At 44.5% G+C, this 12,309-nt stretch overlaps 1 pseudogene; it reads left to right on the top strand.

Annotated features, from left to right (window-relative positions):
• The first annotated feature begins 9,284 nt into the window (after positions 1-9,284).
• On the top strand, positions 9,285-11,605 carry LOC115176458 (tapasin-related protein-like; annotated as a pseudogene).
• The last annotated feature ends 704 nt before the right edge of the window (positions 11,606-12,309 follow it).

The following is a 12,309-nucleotide window of genomic DNA, read 5'->3' as shown; positions in this document are numbered from 1 at the left end:
CCAGCACTTTCTATCTACCCCTTTCTATCAGCACTTTCTATCTACCACTTTCTATCAGCACTTTCTATCCGCCACTTTCTATCTATCACTTTCTATCAGCAATTTCTATCAGCACTTTCTATCTACCACTTTCTATCCAGCACTTTCTATCAGCACTTTCTAGCTACCACTTTCTATCAGCACTTTCTATCTACCACTTTCTATCGAGCACTTTCTATCAGCACTTTCTATCTATCACTTTCTATCAGCACTTTCTATCCAGCACTTTCTATCTACCATTTTCTATCAGCACTTTCTATTTGGTATTTTATTAGGATCCCCATTAGCTGTTGCAAAAGCAGCAGCTACTCTTCCTGGGGTCCACACAGAACATGAAACATAATACAGAATGACATAATACAGAACATCATTAGACAAGAACAGCTCAAGGACAGAACTACATACATACTAAAAAGGCACACGTAGCCTACATATCAATGCATACACACAAACTATCTTGGTCAAATAGGGGAGAGGCGTTGTGCTGCGAGGTGTTGCTTTATCTGTTTTTCGAAACCAGGTTTGCTGTTTATTTGAGCAATATGAGATGGAAGGAAGTTCCATGCAATAAGGGCTCTATATAATACTGTACATCTTCTTGAATTTGTTCTGGATTTGGGGACTATGGAAAGACCCCTGGTGGCAAGAGTTGTGTGTAAGTTGACTATGCAAACAATTTGGTATTTTCAACATGTGAATGTTTCTTATAAAAAGAAGAAGTGATGCAGTCAGTCTCTCCTCAACTCTTAGCCAAGAGAGACTGGCATGCATAGTATTTATATCAGCCCTCTGATTACAATTAAGAGCAAAATGTTCCGCCCTGTTCTGAGCCAGCTGCAGCTTAACTAGGTCTTTCCTTGCAGCACTGGACCACACGACTGGACAATAATCAAGATTAGACAAAACTAGAGCCTGCAGAACTTGCTTTTTGGAGTGTGGTGTCCATCCCTTTCTATCCATCCCTTTCTATCCACCCCTTTCTATCCACCCCTTTCTATCCACCCCTTTCTATCCACCCCTTTCTATCCACCCCTTTCTATCCACCCCTTTCTATCCATCCCTTTCTATCCACCCCTTTCTATCCATCCCTTTCTATCCACCCCTTTCTATCCACCCCTTTCTATCCACCCCTTTCTATCCACCCCTTTCTATCCACCCCTTTCTATCCAGCACTTTTTTGAAAAGGTGTCAAAAAAGCAGAGCATCTCTTTATTACGGCTAGACCTCTCCCCATCTTTGCAACCATTGAATCTATATGTTTTGACCATGACAGTTTACAATCTAATGTAACGCCAAGTAATTTAGTCTCCTCAACTTGTTCAACAGCCACACCATTCATTACCAGATTCAGCTGAGGTCTAGCACTTAAGGAATGATTTGTACAAAATACAATGCTCTTAGTTTTAGAGATGTTCAGACTGCAACTATTTGTTAAGGGTTTCAGTGACTTCATTAACTGTGGTTGCTGATGCATATATGGTTGAATCATCAGCATACATGGACACACATGCTTTGTTTAATGCCAGTGGCAGGTCATTGGTAAAAATAGAAAAGAGTAGAGGGCCTAGAGAGCTGCCCTGCGGTACACCACACTTTACATGTTTGACATTAGAGACACTTCCATTAAAGAAAACCCTTTGAGTTCTATGAGATAGATAGCTCTGAATCCACATATGGCAGAGGTTGAAAAGCCATAGCACTTAAGTTTTCAACAACAGGTTATGATCAATAATATCAAAGGCTACACTGAAATCTAACAGTACAGCTCCCACAATCTTCTTATTATCAATTTCTTTCAACCAATCATCAGTCATTTGTGTCAGTGCAGTACATGTTGAGTGCCCTTCTCTATAAGCATGCTGAAAGTCTGTTGTTAATTTGTTTACAGAGAAAAAGCATTGTATTTGGTCAAACACTATTTTTTCCAACAGTTTGCTAAGAGCTGGCAGCAAGCTTGTAAACTCAGCAAAAAAAAGAAACGTCCTCTCACTGTCAACTGCGTTTATTTTCAGCAAACTTAACATGTGTAAATATTTGTATGAACATAACAAGATTCAACAACTGAGACATAAACTGAACAAGTTCCCCAGACATGTGACTAACAGAAATGGAATAATGTGTCCCTGAAAAAAGGGGGGGTCAAAATCAAAAGTAACAGTCAGTATCTGGGGTGGCCACCAGCTGCATTAAGTACTGCAGTGCATCTCCTCCTCGTGGACTGCACCAGATGTGTCAGTTCTTGCTGTGAGATGTTACCCCACTCTTCCACCAAGGCACATGCAAGTTCCCGAACATTTCTGAGGGGAATGGCCCTAGCCCTCACCCTCCGATCCAACAGGTCCCAGACGTGCACAATGGGATTGAGATCCGGGGTCTTCACTGGCCATGGCAGAACATTGACATTCCTGTCTTGCAGAAAATCACGCACAGAACGAGCAGTATGGCTGGTGGCATTGTCATGATGGAGGGTCATGTCAGGATGAGCCTGCAGGAAGGGTACCACATGAGGGAGGAGGATGTCTTCCCTGTAACGCACAGCATTGAGATTCCATGCAATGACAACAAGCTCAGTCCGATGATGCTGTGACACACCGCACCAGACCATGACGGAGCCTCCACCTCCAAATCGATCCCACTCCAGAGTACAGGCCTTGGTGTAACGCTCATTCCTTCTACAATAAACTCGAATCCGACCATCACCCCTGGGAGGCAAAACCGTGACTCATCACTGAAGAGCACTTTTTGCCAGTTCTGTCTGGTCCAGCGACAGTAGGTTTGTGCCCATAGGCGACGTTGTTGCCGGTGATGTCTGGTGAGGACCTGCCTTACAACAGGCCTACAAGCCCTCAGTCCAGCGTCTCTCAGCCTATTGTGGACAGTCTGAGCAGTGATGGAGGGATTGTACATTCCTGGAGTAACTCGGGCAGTTGTTGTTGCCGTCCTGTATCTGTCCTGCAGGTGTGATGTTCGGATGTACCGATCCTGTGCAGGTGTTGTTACACGTGGTCTGCCACTGTGAGGACGATCAGCTGTCCATCCTGTCTCCCTGTAGCGCTGTCTTAGGTGTCTCACAGTACGGACATTGCAATTTATTGCCCTGGCCACATCTGCAGTCCTCATGCCTCCTTGCAGCATGCCTAAGGCACGTTCACGCAGATGAGCAGGGACCCTGGCCATCTTTATTTTGGTGTTTTTCAGAGTCAGTAGAAAGGCCTCTTTAGTGTCCTAAGTTTTCATAACTGTGACCTTAATTGCCTACTGTCTGTAAGCTGTTAGTGTCTTAACGACCGTTCCACAGGTGCGTGTTCATTAATTGTTTATGGTTCATTGAACAAGCATGGGAAACAGTGTTTAAACCCTTTACAATGAAGACCTGTGAAGTTATTTGGATTTTTACGAATTATCTTTGAAAGACAGGGTCCTGAAAAAGGTAGGTTTCTTTTTTTGCTGAGTTTAGGTCTGCTGTTAGAACCCGTAAAGGCCGCTTTACTACTCTTGGGTAGCGGAATTACTTTGGGTTCCCTCCAGGTCTGAGGACAAAGACTTTCCTCTAGGCTCAGATTAAAGATATGACAGAAAGGAGTGGCTATAGAGTCAGCTACCATCCTCAGTAGCTTTCCATCTGTTGTCAATGCCAGGAAGTTTGTCATTATTGATCGTTAACAATCATTTTCCCACCTCTCCCACACTAACTTTACAAAATTCAAACTTGTACTGCTTTTCTTTCATTATTTGTTTTTTTATGTATGAATATAATTGCTCACTGTTTGTCGTGGGCATTTCCTGCCTAAGTTTGCCCACTTTGCCAATTAAATAATCATTAAAATATTTGGCAACATCGAATGGTTTTGTGATGAATAAGCCATCTGATTCGTTGAAAGATGGAGTTGAATTTGTCTTTCTGCCCATAATTTCATTTAAAGTACTCCAAAGTTTATACCATTGATCTTGGCTTCATAATAACGTTTCTTCTTCTTTTTGTTTAGTTTAGTCACATAAATTCTCAATTTGCAGTAAGTAAGCCAGTCAGATGTACAGCCAGACTTATTAGCCACTCCTTTTGCCCCATCTCGTTCAACCATACAGTGTTTCAATTCCTCATCAAGCCTTAACAGTTCTAACAGTCAGTTTCTTTACAGGTGCATGTTTATCAATAATTGAAAGAAGCAATTTCATAAATTCATCAAGTGCAGTGTCTGGATGCTCCTCATTAATCACATCAGACCAACAAATACTTTTAACATCATACACATAAGAGTCACAGCAAAATATTTTGTATGATCTCTTATATACTATTTTAGGCCCAGCTTTTGGAACTTTGGCTTTCCTGGATATAGCCACTATATTGTGATCACTGCATCCAATGGGTACGGATATAGCTTTAGAACAAAGTTCTACAGCATTAGTAAAAATGTGATCGATACATGTGGATGATCTTGTTCCTGTAGTGTTTGTAAACACCCTGGTAGGTTGATTAATAACCTGAACCAGATTACAGGCCCTGGTTACTGTAAGAAGCTTCCTCTTGAGCGGACAGCTTGATAAAAACCAGTCAATATTCAGGTCCCCAAGAAAGTAGACATCTCTGTTTACACCACATACACTATCAAGCATTTCACATATATTATTTAGATACTGACTGTTAGCACTTGGTGGACTATAGCAACACCCCAAAAGAAAAAACATTAGATGTGCCAAGTGAACCTGCAACCACAACACTTCAATAACACTTGATATAAGATCTTCTCAAAGCATTACAGGGATATGGCTCTGAATATATACAGCAACTCCTCCCCCATAAGCATTTCTGTCTCTTCTATAAATGTTAAATCCTTGTTTTTAATCAGGAATCAAGGTAAGACCCAGATGCAGACTGTTGAATTAACACCGTTTATTGTAGCAAAAAGGGGCAAGCAAAGACAGGTCAAGGCAGGCAGGGGTTGAAAATCCAGGGTAAGGCAAAGGTACAGGACGGTAGGCAGGCTCAGGGTCAGGCAGAGAGGTCAGGTGGGTGGTGCAGGGTCAGGACAGGGGAAGGTCAAAACCGGGAGGACTAGCAAAAAGAGGCTGGGAAACGATAGGAGGTGACAGGAAAACTGCTGGTAAGCTTGAACGACCAAGACAAACTGGCAAAAAACAGACAGACAACACAGGTATAAATACACAGGGGATAATAGGGAAGATGGGCGACACCTGGAGGGGGGTGGAGACAAGCACAAGGATAGGTGAAACTGATCAGGGTGTGACAGTATTGCTACTGATGTATCATCAAATGAATTATCTACAGTGAGGGAAAAAAGTATTTGATCCCCTGCTGATTTTGTACGTTTGCCCACTGCCAAAGAAATGATCAGTCTATAATTTTAATGGTAGGTTTATTTGAACAGTGAGAGACAGAATAACAACAAAAAAATCCAGAAAAACGCATGTTAAAAATGTTACAAAACGCTTTGCATTTTAATGAGGGAAATAAGTAAATGGTCTGTCCAGGTAGTCACAAAAAATAGATGTGTGTTGGTTAAATTGTGATTTTAATGAATGGAGCAAATTCTGAGCAGCAGTTTTTTTTGACGTGAGCACGTAACAGTTTTTAGCAGAGCGTTAGAATAGACATATGCGCCGTGTTTTGTATGTTGTTTATTCTATACAAAAGCAAGGTAATGTTGATTATAATGTCTTTACTTCAGCATCATTGTTTAGCATCCATACAGCTCCATTTAGTGCATAGTAAGTAATGCCTAACTTGGCTCACTCGTACTATATAGTATAACACTCAGATACACATAACAGCAGCGTCATCAATTGGTTTGGCTAACTACGATCACAAGCTGTGTTATGAACACATTTATCTTAGCAACTAATGAGGGATCAGGTTATTGCTCTGGAGGATATGCTGAAAAATGGACAACTCTCTTTCACTTTCATTCAGCAAAGTTTCTCTAAATTCTACAATGACGCACTTGCTTCGAACGCTGAAAACAAACTACATAGTGCAATGGAAAACACGCTGGAAACATGGCATCTATTCATCGGTGTTTGATAAATCAATAGGTACTGGGGCGGGCTCAACCTCACATTGGTCCTGCAGGCACTGCCACTGGACCAATCAGATCATCCAGCTTTCATACAAAGCAAACTGGAACTCCCCCTCAGCCAATCAGGAACTTTTCTGACCAGTGATGCCAATTTAGCAATTTTGTTGCTAGATTTAGCAACTTTTCAGACTACCCTGGCAACTGTTTTTTCAAACAGCACCTAGCAACAAATTTAGCTACTTTTAAAAATGTATTTGGAACTTTTAGCAACTTTTGAAAAGTGATTCAAATGCTAAAATGCATGCATTTTCCCTCTAAAAGACACAAAAACGATTTTCTCTGTCACACACTCAGTCACAACACACGTGCCTGGCTGCAAAAGTGCATTGTGAGTGACGTCAGCACCAGGCCAGCAGCTGTTTCAGCAAATTGTAAATCATTGTTGGCTAACTGCAGCAGCAGTAGTACTTGTTCGACGAGCCACGAATGTTTGATCTTGAACAGAACTTACAACATCAATCAACATGTCTCAATCAAAATTGTACAGCCAGAAGTACAGAAAAGAGTGTGAGTCTGTACCTGAACAAACGTCAAATCATATTTTTTACAGAGATGACCAGTCAATTTGAGTAACGTTATTGTGTATTCTACGTAATGACGCAGTTTTATGTTATCACGCAATGACATCACAACGTCATTTAGCAACTTTTAGCAACAAATCAACCTGCCTCTAGCAACTTACCATGAAAATTAGTTGGCAACACTGTTGCTGACTGAGGGTGAGACTGTCATAGGCGTCTTAAGGGACAGACCAAGGCGCAGCGGGTATAGTGCTCATCTTATTTCTTTATTTTAGAGAGAACACTCAAACAAAATAAACGAATGACAAAAACAGTTCCGTAAGGCACACGGCTATACAGAAAACAACCACCCACAACCCACAGGAAAAAACAGGCTGCCTAAGTATGGCCTCCAATCAGAGACAACGAAAGACACCTGCCTCTGATTGGAAACCATACTCGGCCACACATAGAAAATTAACATAGAAAATGAAAACTAGAACAAATCCCCATGAAACACAAACCAACCCCAAAACAAACAAAAACAACACCCCCTGCCACGCCCTGACCATACTACAATGACAAATGACCCCTTTTACTGGTCAGGACGTGACAGTACCCCCCCCCCCCCCCAAGATGCAGACCCCGACTGCACCTCAAAACAAAAAACCCCACAAAAACAACCCCAAACCTAAAGGGAGGGTAGGGAGGGTGGCCACCGTCAACGACGGTTCCTGTGCTACACCCCCCCTTCGCCAATCCTCCCACTACGGAGGTGGCTCTGGCTCCGGGCGTAGCTCCCGTTCTGCGCTGCCGACCCCCGCTGGAGGCTCTGGGCTGTAGACCGTTGCTGAAGACTCTGGGCTGCAGACCACCGCTGAAGGCTCTAGGCTGCAGACCACCGCTGAAGGCTCTGGGCTGCAGACCACCGCAGAAGGCTCTTGGCTGCAGACCACCGCTGAAGGCTCTGGGTTGCAGACCACCGCTGGAGGCTCCGGACTGGGAGGCGTCGCTGGAGGCTCCGGAATAGGAGGCGTCGCTGGAGGCTCCGGACTGGGAGGCGTCGCTGGAGGCTCCGGACTGGGAGGCATCGCTGGAGGCTCCGGACTGGGAGGCGTCGCTGGAGGCTCCGGACTAGGGGGCATCGCTGGAGGCTCCGGACTGGGGAGCGTCGCTGGAGGCTCCGGGCTGAGGAGCGTCTCTGTAGCTTCCGGACTGGGGACCTTCGCTGCAGGCTCTGTGCCATGGGTCATCACTACTGGTTCCGTGTCATGGATAATCACTGGAGGCTTTGTGCCATGGATCATCACTGGAGGCTCCGGGCCATGGGTTATCACTGGAGGCTTCGTGCCTTGGATCATCCCTACGGGCTCCGGGCCATGGATCATCACTGGAGGCTTCGTGCCATGGATTAACACTACAGGCTCCAGGCCATGGATCATCACTGGAGGCTTCATGCCATAGATTATCGCTGGAGACGTCGGACCATTGACCATCATTAGAGGCTTCCTTCGGGGCGCTGGAACTGGTCTCATCGGACTGGGGAGACGTACTTCGGACCGCGTGCTCACAGCAGGCACCGGCCTTACCGGGCTATGGTGGCGCACTGGAGGTCTGCTTCGTGGGGCTGGCATAGGAGGTGCCAGGCTAGTCACACACACCTTCAGGCTAGTGCGGGCAGCAGGAACAGGGCGTACTGGGCTATGGTGGCGCACTGGAGGTAGAGTGCGCGGAGCAGGCACAGGGTCCACTGGGTCTTGGAGGCGCACTGGAGGTCTGGAGTGCACGGCCTGCACAAACCGCCCTGGCTGGATACTCAACTCCGCTTGATCACTGCGGGGTGCGGGCACAGTTCGCACCGGCCTTTGTATGCGCCCTGACGACACAGTGCGCGTCACCGCAAAATACGGTGTCTGCTCCATCACTTGCTTCTCATAGTAAGCCCGGGAACTTGTCTCATGATTCCATCCTGACCCTGCCCAACTCCCCTTGTGCCCCCCCCCTAAATTATTTTGGGGCTGCCTCTCCGTCTTGCCTTCAGGTGCATTTAGAGCCTCCTCTCGTCGCCGCTCTGCTCTTGCTGCCTTTACTTCTTCCCATGGACGGTGATTCCATCCCTTCTGGATCTCCTCCCATATCCAGGATCCCTTGCCGTCCAGTATCTGCTCCCATGTCCATTCCTCCTGCTGCTCCTTCTTCCGCTGCTTGGTCCTTCTTTGGTGGGTGGTTCTGTCATAGCTGTCGGAAGGATTAGACCAAGGCGCAGCGGGTATAGTGCTCATCTTATTTCTTTATTTTAGAGAGAACACTCAAACTAAATAAACGAACGACAAAAACAGTTCCGTAAGGCACACGGCTATACAGAAAACAACCACCCACAACCCACAGGAAAAAACAGGCTGCCTAAGTATGGCCTCCAATCAGAGACAACGAAAGACACCTGCCTCTGATTGAAAACCATACTCGGCCACACATCGAAAATTAACATAGAAAATGAAAACTAGAACAAATCCCCATGAAACAAACCAACCCCAAAACACACAAAAACAACACCCCCTGCCACGCCCTGACCATACTACAATGACAAATGACCCCTTTTACTGGTCAGGACGTGACAGAGACAAGGAGGTTATTATAATGCTCTGGTAGTATGCCTGTCGTAGAGTAGACGGGTCATATTGTAATGATGTATAACACTGTTACTCTCTCTCATTCTCTCAACCCCGCCTCTTCTCTCATCACCCCTCTTTCTTTATCTAGTACTTTGCACTTTCTCTACTTTTCACTTGCTTCTTTCTCCATAATCCCTTTCTCTCTCTCCCCTGTTTTCCCCAGTGGTGTTCCTGGTGTTCTCTCGCTCAGAGTCCCACTCCGCTCCTCTAGGGGGCGTGGCCTTCCTGGACTGTGGCTTTAGGCAGCAGGCCCCACCCCCAGGACAGAAGCTGGGGCTTGAGTGGCGGCACAGAGGAAGTTGGAGGAAAGTGCTGGATATTAGGGCAGGGCAAACGGAGGCAGAGGAGGGGTCAGCAGGTGAGAGAATAAAGGCATTATTTAAGTAGTTATGATGGTGCTATAAGTGTTGGATGAGTGCATTTGTACCGTCATGGTCAACATTGTAACTTTATTATCCACCCAGAGACGGAAAATACACGTCTTATTGCTGTCATAGCTAGGAACCCAGAGGTTTACTGAATGATTATAATGAGAATTGGACCTAATTTTCACCTCATCATACTCTGTTTCACATCGTTTTTTCCTCCTCAGGTACACGTGGAGAGGGAGGGTTCGAGCGTGGATGCCGCCCTGCTGGTGGGGCAGGGTAATGCGTCTCTGACTCTGGCCAGACTGAAGGTATCTGACGAGAGGACCTACATCTGCACCGTCAGCACTGGACTACCAGGCCCAGCAGGTCATACAGCTACACGTTACACGTGAGTCCCTCTAAGAACACTTGTGATTGATTGTCTCTTTACATAGGGAGCAGGTAGCCTAGTGGTTAAGAGCGTTGGTACAGTAACCGAAAGGTTGCTGGTTTGAATGTCAGCAACAAAAATGTGGAAAATCCCTTAAGCAAGGCACTTAACCCAAATTGCTCCTGTAAGTTGCTCTGGATAAGAGTGTCTGCTAAATGACTAAAATGTACATTCTTTCTCTACACATATGAACATGTGTTTATTACATTAGGTGTCTATGTCATGTGTGACATAGTGTGCACACTATTCACATCTAAACACGAAGTCTCTCTGTCTTCAGAACCTCCTCGTGTTTCTCTCTCTGAGGAGAAGCTGGTATTTCGGGAGGAGTTGCCCCAGAAACTGAGCTGCCACTGCAAGAACTACTACCCTCTGGATGTCCAGGTGTGTGTCTGGTGCAGTCGACCAATGAAATATCCAGTCATTCATATTCACAGATACCACTGTTTCAAAGTGATTAGCACACAAGCACACAGTGATCATACATCTAATGAAATCAGAAGATTTACATTATTTTGTTTCATTTTAGCAGACGCTCTTATCCAGAGCGACTTACAGTAGTGAATGCATACATTTCATACATTTTTTTTTTCATTGGTAGGTCATCATACAGCACTTATAATATGGATATCCTAAATATTAGACACTATACTGAGACTCTTCTCTCTCAGATGGAGTGGCTCTCCGTCTCCTCTACAGACTCAGAGCCTAGCGTCCTATCAGACCAGGTGTCTCTCTCCAGCCATCGGCAGCACAGCGACAGGACCATGTCCATCTTCTCCCACCTCACCCTGCACCCCTCCGCCTTCCCCCCTGGAACCACGGCCACCTGCAGAGTGACCCACCCGGCCCTGGACACACCCCTCTCCCTCAGCCTGACAGTAGAGACACCTGAGCCAGGTAGGCTGCTACAGACACAGGCGTGAGAGGACAATAGGAAATTAGGTGAACATCAGCATTGCTAATGGGTCACGTTCATTAGGCATGAATGGACAACTAAAATAGAGTGTTCTTATCAGGCAGGTTCAGATACTGCTCTTTTGCTGAATGTTTTCTCCTGTTGGGTGCCTGTTGACTGTGAGTCATTGGGAGAACCTGAGCAGAAACAAAATGGTGTCCATTCATATTAGTCCAAACTGTTCCCTGTTGTTACAGATTCCTACTGGATGGTCCTGGGTTTTCTGGTTATCACCGTTCTGTTCTTCTACCAAGTGATGGGTAAGTTCCCCATGCTCCCTATGGACCTCCTTGTATTTTTAACCATTGTTTGTAGTAAGACAACAGTAGCCTAGAGATGCGAAGCAAATTTCTGTCCAAACAGACAAATAATACATTTTTCTTCCAACCTAATTCACAGACCTGGATTCTTTCAGGGTCGCAGAGGCACAGTACCTGAAGCTGTTGAAAACCAGTATCTTAAGAGTTGCTGTAATGTGAATTACTGTTGTACTATAAACAGTTGTACATTTTCTTCAAATAAATGTTTTCTTTAATAGTATCATTGGTGTTGTTCTCTGAATCTGTAGAGATGGTGTGGTATTATACCTGTTCATTTTCACTTCAATGATGAACACAATGTTGATGATTTTCTTTATTAGCATCAAGTGGTAAGCATGTGTTTAAAGAATTCTCATGATCCAGTTGTATCTCTCGCAGTATTATCATGTTGTATAATTTCTTTACCTAATAATATTATTTCACAATATTATTAGATCATTGTTTTGAATAATCACCACTATTTTCATTCATAAATGTAATTTACACATAGCTACTTTTCATATTTTGATTTACAATGTGTCAAACAGTCCCTCTTTATCAACCATTGAGAGGAAAATTATATTTTCTGGAATATCCAACACCAAAAGTAAAATATAAACGAACTAAAAAACGCATTTTCAGGAGCAGTAGTCTGGCAAAGATGAAGTACTTCATAGTACTACTTGTACGGTATTATGGTTTTCGTTTTTTGTTTTTCCCCCGACAGAATACTACTGTAGCAACCATTGTTCTCTGGTCGAGTAATAGTTCTTTTGAAAGCACGTGAGCAACAAAAATTTGGCAAACTCTTGAGCTTCATTACATTGCATACACATGAGTTATTAATTGAGCGCATAGCTACAGTAGCCTATACACAGGTCCTGAAAACCACTAAACCAAACAAAATAAATGTACAATCGGCAGTTTGTTTCAGAAATGGCAGAT

This window comes from Salmo trutta, chromosome 37 (assembly GCF_901001165.1).
Source record: "Salmo trutta chromosome 37, fSalTru1.1, whole genome shotgun sequence".
NCBI classification, from domain to species: Eukaryota; Metazoa; Chordata; class Actinopteri; order Salmoniformes; family Salmonidae; genus Salmo; species Salmo trutta.
The sequence above is the reverse complement of the archived record's forward strand: the minus strand, read 5'-3'. Positions and strand labels throughout refer to the sequence as shown.